Source organism: Delphinus delphis, chromosome 4 (genome assembly GCF_949987515.2).
Source record: "Delphinus delphis chromosome 4, mDelDel1.2, whole genome shotgun sequence".
NCBI lineage: Eukaryota > Metazoa > Chordata > Mammalia > Artiodactyla > Delphinidae > Delphinus > Delphinus delphis.
In genome coordinates this window covers 42722961-42745507 of record NC_082686.1, presented here as the reverse complement: position 1 = coordinate 42745507, position 22547 = coordinate 42722961, and the positions used below count along the sequence as shown (strand labels likewise).

Here is a 22547-nt window from a genome sequence, read left to right as displayed (position 1 = left end):
CCACAGTGCTATGAGATTAGAAATCAATTACAGGAAAAAAAACTGGAAAAAACACAAACAAATGAAGGCTAAGCAGTATGCTGCTAAATAACCAAGATCACTGAAGAATTCAAAGAAGAAATTAAAAAAATACTAGAAACAAATGATAACAAAAACACGACGATCCAAAACCTACAGGACACAGCAAAAGCAGTTCTAGGAGGGAAGTTTATAGCAATTCAAGCTCACCTAAGAAACAAGAAAAATCTCAAATAAACAATCTAACCTAGAAAAAGAAGAACAAAGAAAACCCAAAGTTAGTAGAAGGTAAGAAATCATAAAGCTCAGAGAAGAAATAAATGAAATAGAAACGAAGAAAACAATAGCAAAGGTCAATAAACCTAAAAGTTGGTTATTTGAGAAGATAAACAAAATTTATAAACCTTTAGCCAGACTCATCAAGAAAAAAAGGGAGAGGACTGAATCAATAAAATTCGAAATAAAAAAGGAGAGATTACAACTAACACTGCAGAAATACAAAGGATCATAAAAGACTACTACAAGCAACTATATGCCAATAAAGTGGACAACCTGGAAGAAATGGACAAATTCTTGGAAAGGTACAACTTTCCAAGATTGAACCAGGAAAAATTAGAAAATATAAACAGACCAATCACAGGAAATGAAATTGAAACTGTAATTAAAAATCTTCCAACAAACAAAAGCCCAGGACCAGATGGCTTCACAGGCGAATTCTATCAAACATTTAAAGAAGAGGTAACACCTATGCTTCTCAAACTCTTCCAAAAAATTTCAGAGGAAGGAACATTCCCAAACCCGTTCTACGAGGCCACCATCACCCTGATACCAAAACCAGACAAGGATGTCACAAAGAAAGAAAATTACAGACCAATATCACTGGTGAATATAGACGCAAAAATCCTCAACAAAACACTAGCAAACAGAATCCAACAACATATTAAAAAGATCATATACCAGGATCAAGTGGGATTTATCCCAGGGATGCAAGGATTTTTCAATATATGCAAAACAATCAATGTGATACCCCATATTAACAAATTAAAGAATAAAAACCATATGATCATCTCAATAGATGCAGAAAATGCTTCTGACAAAATTCAACATGATTTATGACAAAAACTCTCCAGAAAGTGGGCACAGAGAGAGCCTACGTCAACATAATAAAAGCCATATATGACAAACCCACAGCAAACATCATGCTCAATGGTGAAAAACTGAAAGCATTTCCTCTAAGATCAGGAACAAGACAAGGATGTCCACTCTCTCCACTATTATTCAACATAGTATTGTAAGTCCTAGTCACGGCAAACAGAGAAGAAAAAGAAATAAAAGGAATACAAATTAGAAAAGAAGAAGTCAAACTGTCACTGTTTGCAGATGACATGATACTATACATAGAAAAACCTAAAGATGCCACCAGAAAACTACTAGAACTAATCAATGAATTTGGAGGTTGCATAATACAAAAATAATGCACAGAAATCTCTTGCATTCTCATACGCTATCGACAAAAGATCGGAAAGAGAAATTAGTAAACAATCCCATTTACCATCACAACAAAAAGAATAAAATACCTAGGAATAAACCTACCCAAGGAGGCAAAAGACCTGTAGTTAGAAAACTATATAACACTGATGAAAGAAATCAAAGATGACATAAACAGATGGAGAGATATACCATGCTCCTGGACTGGAAGAATCAATATTGTGAAAATGACTATACTACCCAAAGCAATCTACAGGTTCAATGCAGTCCCTATCAAATTACCAATGGCATTTTTCACAGAACTAGAACAAGAAATTTTACAATTTGTATGGAAGCACAAAAAAACCCAAATAGCCAAAGCAATCTTGAGAGAGAAAAACGGAGCTGGAGGAATCAGGCTCCCTGACTTCAGACTATACTACAAAGCTACAGTAATCAAGACAGTATGGTACTGGCACAAAAACAGAAATATAGATCAATGGAACAGGATAGAAAGCACAGAGACAAACCCACGCACATATGCTCACCTTATCTTTGATGAAGGAGTGAAGGATATATAATGGAGAAAAGACAGCCTCTTCAATAAGTGATGCTGGGAAAACTGGACAGCTACACGTAAAAGAGTGAAATTAGAACACTCCCTAACACCATACACAAAAATAAACTCAAAATGGAATAAAGACCTAAATGTAAGGCCAGACACTATAAAACTCTTAGAAGAAAACATAGGCAGAACACTCTGTGTCATAAATCACAGCAAGATCCTTTTTGACCCACCTGCTAGAGAAATGGAAATAAAAACACAAAAATAAACAAATAGGACCTAATGAAACTTGACAGCTTTGCACAGCAAAGGAAACCATAAACAAGATGAAAAGACAACCCTCAGAATGGGAGAAAATATTTGCAAACAAAGCCACTTACAAAGGATTAATCTCCCAAATTTACAAGCAGCTCATGCAGCTCAATATCAAAAAACAACCCAATCCAAAAATGGGCCGAAGACCTAAATAGACATTTCTCCAAAGAAGACATACAGATGGCCAACAAACACACGAAAAGATGCTGAACATCACTAATCATTAGAGAAATATAAATCAAAACCACAATGAGGTATCACCTCATACTGGTCAGAATGGCCATCATCAAAAAATCTAGAAACAATAAATGCTGGAGAGGGTGTGGAGAAAAGGGAACCCTCCTGCACTATTGGTGGGAATGTTAAGTGATACAGCCATTATGGAGAACAGTATGGAGGTTCCTTAAAAAACTAAAAATATAACTACCATATGAACCAGCAATCCCACTACTGGGCATATACCCTGAGAAAACCATAATTCAAAAGATACATGTACCATAATGTTCACTGCAGCACTGTTTACAATAGCTAGGACATGGAAGCAACCTAAATGTCCATCAACAGATGAAAGGATAAAGAAGATGTGGCACATATATACAATGGAATATTACTCAGCCATAAAAAGTAATGAAATTTAGTTATTTGTAGTGAGGTGGATGGACCTAGAGTGTGTCATACAGAATGAATAAGTCAGAAAGAGAAAAACAAAAACCGTATGCTAACGCATATATATGGAATCTAAAAAAGTGGTACTGATGGACCTAGAATGTGTCATACAGAATGAATAAGTCAGAAAGAGAAAAACAAAAACCGTATGCTAACGCATATATATGGAATCTAAAAAAGTGGTACTGATGAACCTAGTGGCAGGGCTGGAATAAAGACCCAGAGGTAGAGAATGGACTTGAGGACACAGTGGGGGAAGGGGAAGCTGCGATGAAGTGAGAGAGTAGCACTGACATATATACACTACCAAATATAAAATGGATGGCTAGTGGGAAACAGCTGCATAGCACAGGGAGATCAGCTCGATGCTTTGTGACCACCTAGAGGGGTGGGATAGGGAGGATGGGAGGGAGGGGATTTGGGGATATATGTATACATATAGCTGATTCACTCTGTTGTACAGCAGAAACTAACACAACATTGTAAAGCAATTATACACCAATAAAGATGTGAAAAAATGCAAATAAGTTAATTCACTGATTCAACAAAAATTTTCCCGAACCTCTACTATGTGCCAGGCACTCTTCCAAGTGCTGGGGATACAGCAATAAATAAGACACACAGAAAGCCCTGCCTCTATGTAATTTAAATTCTGAAAAAAAGGATAAAATTTAATCAGTGGGGTGTGGAGTTTGGTGGTCATCATGAAGGAAATAAATAACTAGGATGGAGCAGATGTATTCTGTGGCATATTTTATAGCAGTTAGAAGCAATAAACATGTTTTTTTGAAACACAGATTTCTTAAAACACAGTATTGAGAAAAAGAGTAAGATATAAGATGAGCCCAAAACGTAATACCATCAAAGTAAATTAAGAAATACCTCCCACATAAAACAACACTATCTATATGACAAGGGTTTGTACATATCCATCTCAAACCTATTAGAGTGGGTGACCATGAGAGGAGGGGAGAGGAAAAGAGAATCAAGAGTGAAGAGGGAAGCAATAATAAAACCAAACAAAAGGCAGATTTTACAAAAACTGATAGTAACAGTGTGCCAAGAACTTCAGAATATGATTACCTTAATTCTTTGAGTTTAAGATTCCAAGAACAAAAGGAAAAGAAAAAAAGAGAGAGAAAATAGGCATTGTTTCCCATTTCCTATCACATCTTCTCTTTAGTTACTTTATAATAAATGGACTTTTAAAGTATACAATGTGACCACATATTTTCAATTTTCCTTCTTGAAAAAAGTGAGAAACTGGCCAAAAATGAAATTCAAAACTACGATTGCAAAGGACAAGCCTTCCATGTTCCATGCAGATTAAAAAGAGGGATGCAAAATGAGTCTACTTCTTGGAGGTGAGCATTACCTATTTCCACAATTAAGTACGTTTCTTCTGCAGAAATCACTTCCCAAAGTGGCCCAGGTATTTCCAAGGAGAATAGAGACCTATTATCTAAATTATTCGAAATATGTAAGCTGATAGCCTTAATTACCTCTATGATTCATGAAAATTCAATTTTGTGTGTCTTTCTAAATCAATATAAATGGTGCATGCCATCTTAAGATGATTGTTCAGTGTCAGTTTATCTTTTTATTGTGAACAAGAGTACAATTCAGAATACAGTTTCCGTACTGCTTAGGGAAAGCTAGATGTGCCACTCACATTGAGCAGTGGCATCTTACAATGGGTTATTCTAAGTCATATTTCCTGGCCACCACTGTTTTTCCGAGGGTTCACAGACCCACCCAAAAGGGGCTTTACAACTTTGTCGAGTTTGCACCACTCTTAATTTCAGGTAGGAGAATTATTCTGCCCTGATTGGTTGGAGGATTGGGATTCCTATTGCCTTCCTGTAAGATGGGCATAAATATTGCTGATTTAGCTAGTTCCTCATCCTGTTTTACAGCTGATTAAAGATGCAAACGATTAATGTTGAAAAAGGCTGGTTCTGCCACAAAAAAATTCCATTTCCTTCATTTGATTTTAGATCTAAAAGTATTTGAATGGCATAAAATACTCTAACAAGATTTTCCCCTCCTTTTCCTATGGGATCTAAGACTATGAGTTCTGAAATAAGGGAAACCAGCAGAAATGAAAACAAAAGGTCCTGAGCAATCTCATCTTGTCCAATATTCCAACCAGTTTTAGAAGCAGCTGTCCCAAATTAATGGTTCTCAAATTTATTAGTCCCAGAGTCATTTCACATTCCTAAAATCATTATAGAAAACTCCAAAGAGCTTTTATTTATGTGGGATATATCTATCAGAAATTAAAGCTGATAAATTTTTAAAACACAAGAATACACAAGCACACATTCTATTAGCTGTCAGATCGATGATGTCATCACACATCACTTAGCTTCTGGAAAGGTGTATTGTACACTAGTGTAAAGGGTAAATAATATTCTAGCATTGTTAGGAAGATAGTTTTGACCTTAAAAATCCCAAACATGTTTTAGGGACCTGCAGGAGTTCACAGATAAGATTTCAAGATCCACTCTTCTGAATGAATTAATGCTGAGATATATTATTATAGAAATTATACAGCTTTGCATATAGGAATGTGCTGAATGTCTTTTTTTCCCCCAAAGTGATTAGGGTAGGGTCACAGAGAAGCCAAATGTGAACTCTGCTTGGGGCACCGTGAAATAAGAGAAAATATATTGGTCTCTGCCCCTGGTTCCTGGTACAGCGCTCCTCAAACTCTTCTAATTTTCCTGAGTGATAAGAGGACTAAGAACACCTTTTGTTTTGATATTTGGTCTTTGACCCTGATTTCTGATTCCTGGCACAGAGCTCCTAAATGTCTTGGAATTTCCTGGGTGATAGGAGTGCATTTTGTTCCAATGAGGTAACTTTTGGTGGGCTCCTGGATAACATCAGGATGAGGGCTAGCCACCAGAAAGACAAAGCCACGATTAGAAGCTTGGAACTTTCTGCCCCATCTCCCATCCCTCCAGGAAGGGAAGAGACGTGTTAGATTGGATTAATGACAGATCATGCCTATGTAATGATGCCATAAAAATCCCCAAAGTATGGAATTCTCAGAGCTTCAAGGCTGGCGAACATACCCAGATACCAGGAGGACGGTGCACCCCCAACGCCATGAGGACAGAAGTCACCTGTGTATCTCTATCTGACTATTCATCTTATTCCTTATTATATAATAAATCAGTCACGCTTCAACCTACCTTCCTTTTCCCTATTGCCTCCCAGATCCCACCTAAAGGAATACGATAAACTGCCTTAAAATGCTCACTGAGAGGCGGTAATAACATGTATTTGTACTTTGAGAGCTCTGAGAAAAACAAACAAATAACTTTAAAGGAGCGAAATTCTATTGATAAAATTTTCTAGTGACTTCTTAGCAGAGCAGGTAGAGTGTCAGTTTCATATTGATAAAAATTTCTGAGGCCAGAGATTAGCACAAATTTTCACCTGGTATGAAATTTTACCTGGCAAAAAGAAAAGAAATTCATGCCAATAGCAACCACTTTTTCTTCCTAGATACAAGAACAAGCCTGACTTGAAAGATGCTTTGATACTTTCAAATATCTGCAAAATTCAGCTCAGTTCTTGGCACATAGCAAGTCATTACTAATGTTAAAGTGAATTCCACTGAATTCACCATCGATCTCTTTTTTACACAATATCAGAAATATCTGAAGGCTAGTGAAATGCCCTCCATCTATTGCAGTAGATTGCATCTTACTGTGTTTTCTATGTATAAAAATGCATTTCTGCTGCGTTTGCAAAGTTAAGGCAGTTTCCAAATTTCCCAAATTTAAGAATTTAGATAAATGAACCCATGTTTTTCATTCAGTTCTTCCTTCTTACCTTTCTTCCTTCTGTCCTTTATTTATTTATTTTTTTCAACAAATAGTTATTAGGCAGTCAGTCAGTTTGGGCTGCTATAACAAAAATACATGTGCTAGGCTGCTCAAACAACAAACATTTCTTTCTTACAGTTCTAGAGGCTGGAAGTTTAAGATCAAGGTGCCAGCAGATTTGGTGTTTGGTGAGAGTCCACTTCCTGGCTCACAGACAGACGAACATTTTCTCATTGTGTCCTCACATGATAAAAAAAGGAGCAAGCCCTCCAGGATTTCTAGTTAAGGACACTAATCCCCTTCATGAGGGCTCCACCATCTTGACGTTATCACCTCCCAGAGGCCCCCATCTCCTATCATAATGATGGTTAGGATATCAACATATGAATTTTGGGGATATACATTCAGTCTATAACAGGTACCAACTATTTGCAAGTCACTGTTCTTGCTCTTTTGGACCTATGATTGAATAACATATATCCCTCTGCCTTGGAGGCACTTACTTTCAATGACACAAGAGCTAACAAGCATATTAAGTAAGTAAATGACATGACATTGACATTGTTTTGTGCTGTGCTAACTTGTTGAAACTGGAACTTTGTTGAAACTGAAATCACCTTCCATGTATAATTATAATGTTGGTTAATGTCAGCCCAAAGCTAAATTTGTGGGCGGCTGGGAAGTGTGTGTGTGTATATATATATATATATATATGTATATATATAAAGATTTATTATAGGAAATGACTCACGGATTATGGAGGCCAAGACGTCCCATGATCTGCTGTCTGTAAGCTGGAGCATCAGGAAAGCCAATGGTGTAACTCAGAGTATAAAAGGCCTGAAAATTTGAGGGCTAATGGTCTGAATCTGAAAGCCCTGGAACCAGGAGAGCCAAAGTCCAAGGGCAGGCAAAGATGGATGTCCCAGTTCAAGCAAAGAGCAAATTTGCCCTTCCTCCACCTTTTAATTCTATTCAGGTCTTCAACAGATTGGATGAGGCCAACCCACCTTGGTGAGTGGGATGTTCTTTACTCAGTCTACTGATTTGAATGCCGATCTCTTCCAGAAACACCCTTCCAGACATACCCAGACATAATGTTTTACCAACTATCTGGCATCCCTTAGCCCAGTCAAGTAGAAAATTAACCATCACGGCGGGAGTGAAATATCAGCCACTACTCTCTGAGGGTTGTTCTGATTGGATGAAGTGAGACGCAGCAATGCAGGTACGAGTGATTCCAGCTTGTCCTCCTTGCAAACATCTAATTCATTTTCCCTTCAGCAGGCCCTGCTGGCCAAAAGCAACCCTGGATCCACCACCAGACGCAGAGGTGATAGCCTTCCATAGACTTCTACACCAGCTCCCCTTTGCATCTCACAGGATATGTTGGCTCCCCAGCTTTCATAGCAAGCTCCAACTTGTACTGCACTAGCACTAGAAAGGCTAGCTGGTGACTTTGAGAGTGGCCTAGGCTAGAAATAGAAATTTGAGAATCATTAACATGTAGATGATATTTAAAGGCTTTGTAAATTACCGTTGACAAAATCATTATCTAATTTATCACACATCTGTAAAATATGCAGGACTAGTATCATGATCCTTATTTTCCAGATAAGAAAATTAAGTTTCAGAGGTCATACCAGTTATAAAAGGTAGAACTGATACCCAAACTTTCTGTTAACTTCCAATCCTCCATTTTTTAAGACATACCTTAAAATCCAGTTGGAGAACCCAAAACTGAAAACTATTTTTCTTGACAAGATTATTATTAATAAATGTATAACCAAATGTGGGCTACACCTACGTAAGATCTCCACTCTGCAAGCACCAATGAGCAATGTAAATTTTACCAGTGTTTTAGTGATGGGAAAATGGAGTTTCACCAGGCAAACAACATTGCGCATCTATAATTCTCATTAATCACTGTGTTCTACTCCATAAAACTCCCTAGTTTTTCCACTAGTTATTCCTCTTTCAATACCAACCCCTTACCTGTCCCACCTCCCACATCTGTACTCCAATTTAAAAATGTTTCTTCAAGGCTTGTTACATTCCACTTTGTTCTCCAGAGCAATTTAACACCATCCCTGCTCCTGAAAGCTTGTGCCATCACACCCTTCAACTGATGCTTCTTCAGTTCTGTGAAGAGCCAGCCAGCAGGCAAAAGTTTCTTCAGTACCAGGATCTAGATTGACCCTCTTTAGATAGTATAGGAAATCATAAAAAACATTTTCCTGCTGCAAATGTTTCTCCTGTTCTAAAGGCATCTGATTTGGGGAGAGAATGCAGCATATTGTAATGATCACAACATATGGGGGTCAAAAAACCTGGACTCTAGTCCTATTTCTACCACATAATAGTGTTACCTTAGTTCAGGGTTTCTCACCCTGGCCAATACTGACATTTTGGTCTAGGTAATTCATTGTTATAGGGGATGTCCTGTGCATTGTAGGAGGCTTAGCAGCACCCCTGACCTCTACCTACCAGATGCCAATAGCACCCCTCCCCCTGTTGTGACAACTAGACATGTCTCCAGACATTGCCAAATATCTCCTGGGGTGGGGTGGGGCAAATTGCCCCCAATTGAGAACATCTGTGTTGGTGAGATAGGTCTGCTTCCTCTCTTGTAAACTGAAGAGCTCATACGATGTCACAGTATTGTTACGAAAATTAAATGAGATTATCCATTTTAAATTGCTCTAAAGATATTTATTTGTATTGACATGGTAATTGGTTTTTCCTCCATTTAACCACTTGCTTAGGGGGTTTCTAACTCATCTAACCATAGACACTAAGCATTTCATCCAATATTTATAGTTATAATTTAATCTTTTTATTCAGAAAGTAAGGTAAATAGTCTTGGTCTCTGCTCTTTTACCTGGAACAGATCACATTTGACATTCAATTCAACAGTTATTTCTCTGATTACAGTGTGACATTTGATTCAAAAAATTCATATTCAGTTTTAGAAACACTCATGGGGTAGACAACTGCCACTACATTTGACAGAGCCTTTTAAATTTGGGCAGCTCTTTCCCCTAATCTGCATTACAATTCAGTGAAGGATGATCTACCATAGCGAGAAATGGTCTGGACAAGCTTCTGATTAGCAGGAAGTTCCAAACAGCTGTGTCTCTGCCAGACAGCTGTCAGCAGAATCCAACCTCCCAACCTTGTTGCAACTGTGCACGGGAGCTGCCTAACCACGCTGCTTTGACATGCCCCTCGTTAGTTAAGATTTCATACAAAGGCTGTTCGATAATAAATCAATTTTATTCAGAGGTCAATATGTATTGGCCCTTCCAAAAACACCCTGGCATCAATCCCAGGACATAATTTATTGCCTAATAAGCAAGCAAGCTTTTCAATTATTTCCTCTCCCCCAAATCCTACTCTCTGTGATTTGACTGTCCTGCTGCCAAATCCTAGAAACCTGAAGCTAGGTGGGAAAGGGAGGGGGATTCTTAAGGAGACAGTTAATGCTACACAAAAAATTTGGAAACAATGAGGGGACCTCTACCTGCCTTTGCTGTGGTCACTGACCAACTTACACTGTGCCATTCCAACGTCTCTTTCCAGAAGTCTGAATCTGTGTGAGAAGTTTCCTACCAACAGCTGTCCTTTTATTCCTACTTCCCACTTTCATTTCACCCAGATATTCCCCTATGTAACTCCACCCACAGGCCCAAGTCTAGTGACTCTGGAGGAGTTCCGAATTTAAACAGGAAGTTTCAGCTTTTCCTGACAAAGGTAAAAGGGCAGCTCAGAACAAAAGCCAAATTTGACCCCCTGCGTCAGATCTCTCACCTATTTGCTTTTCCCTCCCTCCCTCTTCGTAGATCTCCCATAAGCCTGCCTTTGAGATCTGCAGTCCTTTTCCCAGCATTAGTGTCTAACTATGGCCTGCTCATCCCCAACCCTTAACTTTCAAGTGCATCCCGACACCCGGTTCTCACTCTGCCTACTCTGATTTCAGGTTCAAGTCATCTTTCCTGGCTTATACCCTTCATCTGACGGTCACTGACAGTCTGGCATCACAACATCTAAGATGGCAAGTGATGCTGAAATAGACTATATTTGACAAGATAACATAGCTTTTGAACTTTGGGACAATTGTTGGCCAAAAGAATTGAATATGAGGAGAAAAAATAATTTTTATATTGATACAACTCATCCTTTCAAAAGGAAGCTGCTTTCACTGTTTACAATAGCCAAGACACGGGGAGCAACTTTAGTGTCCATCAACAGATGAATGGATAAAGAAGATGTGGTGTGTGTGTCTGTGTGTATACACAAACACGCAGAATGGAATATTACCCAGCCACAAAAAAGAATGACATATTGCCATTAAAAGCAACATGGATAGACCTAGAGAATATAATACTAAGTAAAGTAAGTCAGACAGAGAAAGACAAATATTATATATCACTTATATGTGGATTCTAAAAAATAATACAAATGAATCTATTTACAAAACAGAAACAGACTCACAGACATAGAAAAACTCATGGTTACCAAAGGGGTAGGGGAGGAGGGGATGGGGGCAGAGGGAGATAAGTTAGGAGTATGGGATTAACAGATACACACTACTATATATGAAATAGATAAGCAACAAGAATTTACAGTAGAATGCAAGAAACAATATTCAATATCTTATAATAACCCATAATGGAAAATAATCTGGAAAAATATATATAACTGAATAACTTTGCTGTCCATCTGCAACACAATATTATAAATCAACTATAGTTCATTTTTTAAAAAAAAGGTAAGCTGCGTACAACCATTTTCTTTCTAGCATTTTATTAACTGTTAATCCCCTACTAGAACCACCAGAGGATGAAGGCTGCAGAATATGGGAGAATTTCTTTTTAATAAATTGTTGTTTATATTTTTTCTAAATAATCTACTCCTGGAAAAAGAAGTTTTTCTAAGCATGATAATGGACTTGTACTGGTTAATCAATACTCTTCCCTCCCCAACTCAACCCCAAGCCCTGCTTGGAATCACTGATTGGGATGTATTATATACTTGTAAATACAGTCAAGCTAAATCTGAATTTAATTACAACAACACCAAGTAGATTCTTAGAAGTTAGAACCAATTCCCTCATATGGTGAGAAGGATGCTGTGAGAAGCTAGTAGGATTATGTAGGCTGACATATCTAGCAAAGTATATCCATAACTATATCTCCATATAATATTTGGATATTTTGGTTACCATAGAAGTTTGACCAAAAAAAGGAGTGTAAGGGCAGACAATGAAAGAACCTTGATAATTAGAGGAGAAATATAAGGTAGGGGCAGAAAAACTGTTATTCTCACTTTCTGTCTTCTGGACACCAAAGAAAAATCACTGCCCATGGTAACCTCTGAGATGGGAATATGAGACATTCCAGGTATAGAAATTCAAAAAGAAAAAGAGGATTACCAGTGACCAGAAGGAAAGTGATGAAAGATTGCCTCTGCGCTGCCTGGGGTATGAAGTAGGCTGTCTAATAAGAGCCTTCACAAAGTGTCACTCAGTAGCTTTGTGGGATAAACTTCTCCCCAGGTTCTGGCCCTCAGCCAGGCCCCTTATTTCGTCAGAACACCAAGAGTAGATCCATCTCTCAGGGCCAGATTCTTATCAACACATTTACGAAGAGGATATTCAAAACCAGAACGCCAACGTGTTATTATTCTGTGTAATGGGTTTGAACCATTGCAATTTAGCTAAGCTGGAACTACATGTCCCATGATTCTCTTCTCTCATTGGCCAAAAGAGGCTTTTTGCAGCTTTACAGAGACTGTTTAACCATCTCCCACAATTGCATATGGTACAATCTCTATTAAAAAAAAAAATTATAGTGGTTCTCTTTCTCTGATCCTACCCTGATTTATATTTAAAAAAAAACAAAAACTAAAATGAGTCCTGCATTCTTCAAGCCTATGTGGCCAGCACATTCCTTCTCTGTACACAAAAGTAACTGGGAATGAAATAATAACCAGAAGCTTGCTTAGAAAGCTTAGAAACAGAATAGAGAGTTAATTAGATGAATCAAATGTTTAATATAAATTAGACTGGTTTTAATATAGGATCTTCTTGTCTGTAAAGAAAGATTACTAAAAATTCTGTTATCTAAGACTCTCTTCTCTGAACTATGCTAGGATAGGCCTTGCCAAAATATGCCCCTGTGCATGTTCTTTGCAATACTCCCAAGAGTAAACAATCTCTGAATGAGACCTTTTCCCTTATATATGTTAATCATTCAATCATAGTTCAATCTTTTTTTTTCTGGTCAGCATAAAGCAAGTTTGCAAATCTCTTTTCTGATCTATTATGGTCCAAATATTGAAAAAATTAAAAATCCAAGACTCTTCTCCATAATTGAAATTATTTACTTCATTTCCTATGTTCTGAAAATTAGGGATAAATTTAGCTTCTCAAGCAACCTCTTTTATGAAGCAAATACCCCCATGGAGGCTAGCAGCCTTTCTCATCTTAGCGTGAATTAATTCCATCTGTTTGTTTTCCTCTTGCTGTGGTCAGCTGTGCTGAAAGAACTGGTGTTTTAGCATAGTTAGAAAGGAAGAAAATTATTTTAGAATGCAATGATCTCTGAGGGAAGAGGAATCCACTTGAGTCATCACAAGGGAGCCCAGCAGACACAGGGTATATAATCGTTCAGGGCTTCTGAGGAAAAGAAGAGAAGGAACACTCTCCAGATACTTTTTCTGATTCCAAATTCTGCAGTCATAAGTACTTCAGTAGGCAATTCAAACTCAGCAACAGATTCTTCCCAAATCCCAGACCCTGGTTGAGAAAATCAGATGGTGAGTTCTAGTCCAAATGCTAAGTATATGAACAGCACTCTCCCCAGTCAGACACCAATGCCATCTCCATAAATGGTTCTCATTAGGTGTCATTTGAAGGGCTTTGGCACAAATGCGTGGCTGGCTGAAGAGATCTTGAAAATTTTGAAATAATCAAGTGGCAATTATTGACAAGATATAAGAATCACTGCATTTCTGTTGTTTTTGTTACCTTGAATACAACCTACAAATTACATACCAAATGGAAAGTTTGTCTCACTGACAGAATTCCAAATATTGGAGTTTATCTGATTCTTAAAAATAGTATTTTCAGCCTTGAAAAGAGCCTGGAATTATTGGAATAAAAATGAAAGAGCAGGGCTCCCCTGGTGGTGCAGTGGTTGAGAGTCCGCCTGCCGATGCAGGGGACGCAGGTTCGTGGCCCGGTCCGGGAAGATCCCACATGCCACGGAGCGGCTGGGCCCGTGAGCCATGGTCGCTGAGCCTGCGCGTCCAGAGCCTGTGCTCGCAACGGGAGAGGCCACAACAGTGAGAGGCCCGCGTACCACAAAAAAAAAAAAAAAAAAAGAAAGAGCAGAGATAACCATATTTTACAAAATTCCACTTTCAAGCAAGCTTTATGAGGCATTTTATTTCATATAGAAACTTTGAAACAGCCTAAAGGCTTTCTTTGACCAGCTGTATATTCTATCTGTTAAATGTCCTCAGCGTGAAAAGATTCCCTCAGCAGAGGCACCTGCAGGATGTGCAACGATTCATTTTTACTCTGAATATCAGTTTTGTGGAAGCATCAGCTCTACTGGCTCATCATTTACATTCACAATGGACATCTGGAGCCAGCAAAAGGAAACATTAGACTTGTTTGTGTTATCAAATTAAAAAGGAAAAAGAGAATGGTTTAAAGTTCTGAGAGTCTCTGTAACATTTAATTATGCTTTCGACTGCAGTCCAATCAAAAATATGCTTTTGCAGGAAAACTGGCACTAAGAAAAAACACTCTTTGCTTTTCAGATTGTTGCTAGGTCAAGCTCTCAATTCATAAGCTTAGAGATATGCAGCCATGACACGATTATCGGGTCTTCCCTCTGCAGAAGCCAAAGAACTTCACCACTGTTCCCAACATGACTTAAATTCCTCCACATCCGCAGGAAATGTTATTATCCCTCCTCTCCTGATTGAGGAACTAGAAACAGTTCAACCAACTAAGTATAAGAAGTTAACTAGATGTGCAAGGTTGTGCTGTCAATAAGCCTACTATCTCATGGGATAAATCCAAATCCAGTATATATGTCTGGACAGATATTGATAATGGAATGTTATACAGCTCAAAGTATATTTTGATACTATTTTCATAGGAAGTTGATTTTATTTTAGAAAGTTTGTAGATGAGACTTTTAGTAATTTTCAAAATCACTTCTCTGAAAGAAAAAGGTCTTGCTGTACAAAAAGAGGGAGGGGCAGTAATAACAACTGGCTGCTTCTGAATGACCTTTATACTGACTATTGTGAAATTGTTTCAGATATTAGGCTGTTTCTATCCTAACCCAAATTAACTCAATCATCTGTCTGCTGAGGGACTGACAATAAAGACTTCAATAGACAGATGATGGTATTGGTGAAAAGTGTTTTTCTAGCTTATCCAGCCATTGCATAAGCATTTACTGAGCCTTTACTGTGTTTACTGCACCATACTAAATAACATGAGAAATTCAAAATGGAGCTTACAACCCAGCTGAAAAGAAAGAGCATAATAAAGAGAAACGAGAGAATGATTTTTAAAAAACATATTTCACAGGGAAGTTTTAAACAAGGTGAATTTTAATTAATGATATCCCTACCTCAACCTTTTACACACACACATACACGTGTGTGCACACACACACACACACACACACATCATATTTGGATTCAACAGAGCAATACAAAAAATTGTTCCTCTGGACAAAATTCCATTTTAAGACTAAAATAAACCCTTTAAAACTCAGGTTTTTAAAGAAAATTGAAACAATAACCAGGGTATTATGTTCTCTTATAGTATATCATAGTATAGTAACAACCAGGAGGTTACATAACGTGATTCATACTATACTGTAATCGACTATAAGAAAATATATCACCATCACCATGCAAAGTTTGTAGCATTATGGTTTTTTGTCTCATGTTGTTTATATTTAAAGTATTCTTTAAAATACTAGTGCTTCCTATGGTCACCTAATCTATGACAAAGGAGGCCAGAATATACAATGGAGTAAAGACAGCCTCTTAAGTAAGTGGTGCTAAGAAAACTGGACTGCTACATGTAAAAGAATGAAATTAGAACACTCCCTAACACCATACACTAAAATAAACTCAAAATGGATTAAAGACCTAATTTTAAGGCCAGACACTATAAAACTCTTAGAGGAAAACATAGGCAGTACACTCTATGACATAAATCACAGCAAGATCCTTTTTGACCCACCTCCTAGCGTAATGGAGATTAAAAAAAAATAAACAAATGGGACCTAATGAAACCTAAAAGCTTTTGCACAGCACAGGAAACCATAAATAAGATGAAAAGACAACATTCAGAATGGGAGAAAACACTTGCAAATGAAGCAACTGACAAAGGATTAATCTCCAAATTATACAAACAGCTCATGCAGCTCAATATCAAAAACAAACAACCCAATCAAAAAGTGGGCAGAAGACCTAAATAGACATTTCTCCAAAGAAGACATACAGATGGCCAACAAACACATGAAAAAATGCTCAACATCACTAATTACTAGAGAAATGCAAATCAAAACTACAATGAGGTTATCACCTCACACCCGTCAGAACGGCCATCATCACAAAATCTAGAAACAATAAATGCTGGAGAGGGTGTGGAGAAAAGGGAACCCTCTTGCACTGTTGGTGGGAATGTAAATTGATACAGCCACTATGGAGAACAGTATGGAGGTTCCTTAAAAAACTAAAAAAATTTAAAAAAATAAAAATAGAACTACCATGTGACACAGCAATCCCACTACTGGGCATATACCTAGAGGAAACCACAATTCAAAAAGACACATGCACCCCAATGTTCATTGCAGCACTATTTACAATAGCCAGGACATGAAAACAACCTAAATGTCCATCAACAGAGGAATGGATAAAGAAGATGTGGTACATATATGCAATGGAATATTAGTCAGCCATAAAAAGAAATGAAATTGGGTCATTTGTAGACATGGATGGACCTAAAGACTGTCATACAGAGTGAAGTAAGTCAGAAAGAGAAAAACAAACATCATATATCAACACATATATGTGGAATCTGAAAAAAATGGTATAGACGATCTTATTTACAAAGCAGAAATAGAGACACAGACGTAGAGAACAAACGTATGGATACCAAGGGAGGGGGGGGATGAATTGGGAGATTGGGATTGACATATATACATTATTGATTCTATGTATAAAATAGATAACTAATGAGAACCTACTGTATAGCACAGGGAACTCTACTCAGTGCTCTGTAGTGACCTAAATAAGAAGAAAATCCAAAAAAGAGGGGACATATGTATACATATAGCTGATACAATTTGCTGTACACTAGAAACTAACACAACATTGTAAAACAACTATACTCCAATAAAAATTTTTTTAAAATACTAGTGCTTTTGAATAAAATTTTCATTGTTCTGAGTGACTGTACCTCCTAATTTTCATTTAATTCTAAATTCTTTTAATATTATACGAGACCTCATTTTTAAGGGCTTGGGATTATTTGGTTTTGGTTTTCACATTTCTGCAACCATTATAATTCATATCACCTGGTAATACCTCTGTGCGGTACCATGTATTTTTATTTAACAAATGACATGGGGTTGGCACAATGTTCAGGTTTGAAAATCTGTTCATCGCTTATTTGTATTTTTTTTTCTTTGACACACTTACTAACAGCTAGTCCTTACTTTTTTTAGTCCAGAAAAGTATTTAGATTCTATTCTTAAATTTGTTTTTTCCTTAAGTTTTGCTCCATGTACAATATGGAGATATTAACATAGTAGAATGTCTTTGACAAACTAGGATATTGCCTGTGGTTATCCTGCTCATGCCTAAACATTACACATCAGTTAAAGGAACCCTCATAGGAAGGGTAGAGCAGATATGGGGAAGCTTCCTCTAGACTCTGTGACCCAGCTTCAGCACAGCTATATAGCCTGCCCAGCTGATGCAGTTATCAAACCACCCCAATATGGATCTTTGCTGCCCGTGAAGTTCAAGCAGACACCCTAGCTAGAAAACAGGTTTGTCAGCCAACATTTATCATGAAAAATCATTATTTCATTTCCTCATATAACCCCCAATGGTTATATCGTGAAGTGTAGACTGCATTTCTCCACCCTTTTCCTATATTTTATTATTAGCAGGATAGAAAAAGCCCCTGTAAAGCCAGAGCTGCCTCCCTCCTCTAGCTCAGTGGTTCTCAAACTTTAGTGCACATCACAGTTGCCGGGAGGACTGCCTGGGCCCTACTCCTACCTGATATGGGAGGTCTGGGCTGGAGCCTGAGTATTTGCAATCCTCATGTGTTTTCAGGTGATGCTGCTGCTGCTCCCGGAAATCAGGCTTTAGACGTTCACTGCAGGTCCTATGACTTTTCTGCTTTTGCTGAGATCACACACAATACTATAGTCAGCTTAAGTAAAAAACATTGTCTCAGTATAGACATTAAAAGTATCCAAGCCAATAAAGCCTAAAATATAAGACATGACACCATAAAACTCCTAGAAGAGAACATAGGCAAAACAGTCTCTGACATAAATCAGACCAATGTTTTCGTAGGTCATCTCCCAAGGAAACAGAAATAAAAGCAAAAATAAACAAATGGAACCTAATTAAACTTACAAGCTTTTGTACAGCAAAGGAAACCATACACAAAATGAAAAGACAATCTACGAACTGGGAGAAAAAATTTGCAAACGATGTGACTGACAAGGGGTTAATTTCCAAAATATACAAACAGCTCATACAACTCAACAACAAAAAAACAAACAACCCAATCAAAAAAAAGGGTAGAAGACCTAAGTAAACATTTCTCCAAAGAAGACATACAGATGGCTAACAGGCACACGAAAAGATGCTCAACATTGCAAAGTATTAGAGAAATGTAAATCAAAACTACAATGAGGTATCACCCCACACTGATCAGAATGGCCATCATTAAAAGATCTATAAATAACAAATTCTGGAGAGGGCGTGGAGAAAAGGAGACCCTCCTGCATTGTTGGTAGGAATGTAAATTGGTGAAGCCACTATGGAAAACAGTATGGAGGTTCCCCAGAAAACTAAAAATAGAATTACCATATGATCCAGCAATCCCACTCTTGGGCATATATCCAGACAAAACTATAATTCAAAAAGATACATGCACCCCTATGTTCACAGCAGCACTATTTACAATAGCGAAGATCAAGGAAGCAACCTAAATGTCCATTGACAGATGAATGGATAAAGGAGATGTAATACATATATACAATGGAATACTACTTAGCCATAAAAAAGAATGAAATAATGCTATTTGCAGCAACATGGATGGACCTAGAGATTACTATACTAAGTGAAGTAAGTCAGAAAGAGAAAGACAAATACGAATATAATATTACTTCCGTGCGATTGTAAAATGTGACACAAATGAACTTATCTATGAAACAGAAACAGACTCACAGACATAGAAAACAGACTTGTGGTTGCCAAGGAGGAGGGGGGTTGGGGGAGGGATGGATTGGGAGTTTGGGATTAGCAGATGCAAACTATTGTATGTAGAATGGATAAACAACAAGGTCCTACTGTATAGCACAGGGAACTATATTTAATATCCTGTGATAAACCACAATGGAAAAGAGTATGAAAAAGAATGTATATATATATGTATAACTGAATCACTTTGCTATACAGCAGAAATTAACAGAATATGGTAATCAACTATACTCCAATGAAACAAATTTTTTTAAAGAAGTATCCAAGCCAAGATATTAATTCCAATTCAGGATCAGAGCTCTCCAGTGTTTCTTATTCAAGTCTGGTACACCGGTGGGCTGTCTACCTTTTGCAAAGGGAATATTGTCAGCCTCTGCTTTCTCTCTCCACTCATCTCCTCCCCACTTGCGAACTGTTGGCATACACCCTACTAGCTGGGGGAGGGATATGAGGAGGAAACAAATTACGGGAAATAAGATTGGAAAGTTCTTAACTGGCTGCTGTTGCTATGACAAGCTGGCTCATGCACCCTAGGTCTGGCAGGTGTGGAAAGCTAACTGTTTCCTGGGCACGTTTTAGGGTCCTTTGGGGCCCCCCACCCTGAGCCTGTCCTACCAAAGCTCCTATGAGCAGAGTGACACCTGTTCATTGACTGGTGGCTATTCTCTGAGCTCTGCTTCTCTCTTCTTCGTTTTGTGAAGATCCTCTTCACAAAACGAAACTCTTCAACGTCCTTGTCCTCTTTCTTCACTCCACTTTGTCCTTTCACTTCCTTCTTACAAGTTGAAAGCATTCCTACCTGTTATCATTTTCCTTGAAATTTCCTTGGTCTGGCATCTCACTAAGGATTTCCTATCTCTTGTCTCTGTGGGTGCCTCAGCTGAAATTTTCAACTTTAACATCCTGTAACCATGAGAATCTTGCACCCTCTTAAGTTAACCTGGTTGCCACACCCAGCACCAAGACCTGTGTTCTCCAGACAATTCAGTTATGCAAATACCTTAGTGAACAGTATAGATTTTGTTGAAGATGTCACAGGGACAGATGACAGGCATATATCAGATATACCCCTGTGTATCATATGCTAACATTTTTTAGCCATTTCCCTTCCCCAAAGTCTCTGTCAAGTGCAGGCCTCATCTTTTATCATTCCTCCATAGCACTGGATTCAACTTTCCTTTCCCCTCCCTCAACCCTCCAGATTCCCCCAAAGGAATGCCAAATCCCTCTCTCCTTTGTTTTATAGATTTATTTTCTTCTTCTTCCTCAGACAAGCTGGATCTAGCAGACATCAGCGTTCTGGAGATTCAGCTTCTTCCTAGCAGTCATCTCTCAGTAACATCGAGTAGGAGCCTCTACAAGCACCTTTTTTTTTCTTTTTTGCGGTACGCGGAGCACAGGCTCCGGACGCACAGGCTCAGCGGCCATGGCTCACGGGCCCAGCCACTCCGCGGCATGTGGGATCTTCCCGGACCGGGGCACGAACCTGTGTCCCCTACATCGGCAGGTGGACTCTCAACCACTGCGCCACCAGGGAAGCCCAAGAACCTTATTTTTACCCCTTATTGCTGTAACTACGTTATCTCATTTAGTCTTCAGGAAAAACACAGTGATATATTAGAAGAGTTAATATTAAAGATGATATAATTGGGATGCAGAGAATCTTAAGCTACTTGCCCATCCTCACAAAGTAGAAAAATGGCTAAATTTACTTTTCATGTCTCAGAGGCATATTCTGCTATAAAATAGTGAACCCCATGCTAGTATGCCTTACCCACAGGCTTCCTTCCTCGTTTACCCAGGTACATCCTGACAGGCTGGTGTCAGAAGAAGAAACAGGTTCAAAGCAGATAACCTGGTTCAGGAACAGTAAAGGCTTAGTATCAACCTACCAAAGCCAGCACTCCAAGGAGAAATGTCATTTCTTTTTAGCCAGTGGCTGCTATCATCAACAAACGTATTAGCCACTATTTTAAAAGATTAATTTCAAATTGCTTGTATTCCGAATTCTCACCAATTAGTTTCTACTGGCACAGGTTTGTAGCATTTTGAAATAAGAGAGGGCAGCTGTCTTCTCCTATGGAGGAACAAGGGATTTCCTTCTGAAGCTGCTATTAGCATTAATGGGAGTTGTGAATTTACCTTGTCTCATTTCATGGGGAGGGGAGAGCTAACTCCATGATGAATGTAGACAAGATTATTCTATTCAAAGCACTACTCAAAATTTCTATTAGTAGCCATGGTTTATCTCCTTGTATGTCTTTATGAACCAAATTTTGCTCCAAAGTCATAATGCTTTAGATTATCAGCCATATCAGGTAATGACACCAATAACTGCCTGCTGTTAAAACAAATGCTATGTTCTGTTTTGCATCTCAACTTGTTTTTAATGCAGACTCCTAGGGGCTTGTGCAACAGTGGGGATCCATTTATCAGCACAAAAAAGCCTCTTGTTCACACATGATCACTTGGTAATCATGCAGCCTCTGTACAAGAAGTCAAGGAAAATAATAAGTGTGACTCAATCTGCAAGGCTGGAACAAGGGGGTTGTCTTTTGAAAATCAAGCACTATTTATGAGGATTAATGTGGCTTTTGATAAACTGCCAAACAACTACAGGGGCCAGATTTAGAACAAGGCATACTGAAGACCTTTTGGGCTCTTCATTTTCATGAAGACTCTTCACAACGCATGCTGAGAATTGCTTAATAATTGGAAATCAAATGTATTAAAAGAAAGCATAGCTAAGTGTTCTTCTAAAAAAACCAAATAATTTCATTTATCCTCTTTTTTACACCAAAGAAATCACATTCTGCAATCATAAGAGGTAAAAATATTGTCTCCATTTTATAGTAAACTCCAATGTCCACAAAGCATATGCACACTTTTCCTGTATTTGAATTTATGCTCCTGGTGTGAGCATAGCTCCACATAGGAGGCAACTGTCTATGTGACATGACTTCTGAAATATTACAAAGCCCTGACAACTCCAAAATTTTCTGTTCACCTTCTCAACTGGTTGAAATGCAATTAAAGTAATATTTTCAAGCTAGGTGTTGGGAGACAGTCCTTCATGTATTTCTCTTCTACGCATCTCGCCAGGTATGACAGAAATGAAGGCCATGACT

At 38.1% G+C, this 22547-nt stretch overlaps 1 pseudogene; it reads left to right on the top strand.

The window, feature by feature from the left end:
• Nucleotides 1-7786: 7786 nt before the first annotated feature.
• Nucleotides 7787-22547, top strand: part of LOC132424371 (ras-related protein Rab-28 pseudogene) — a 66961-nt pseudogene continuing 52200 nt past the window's right edge.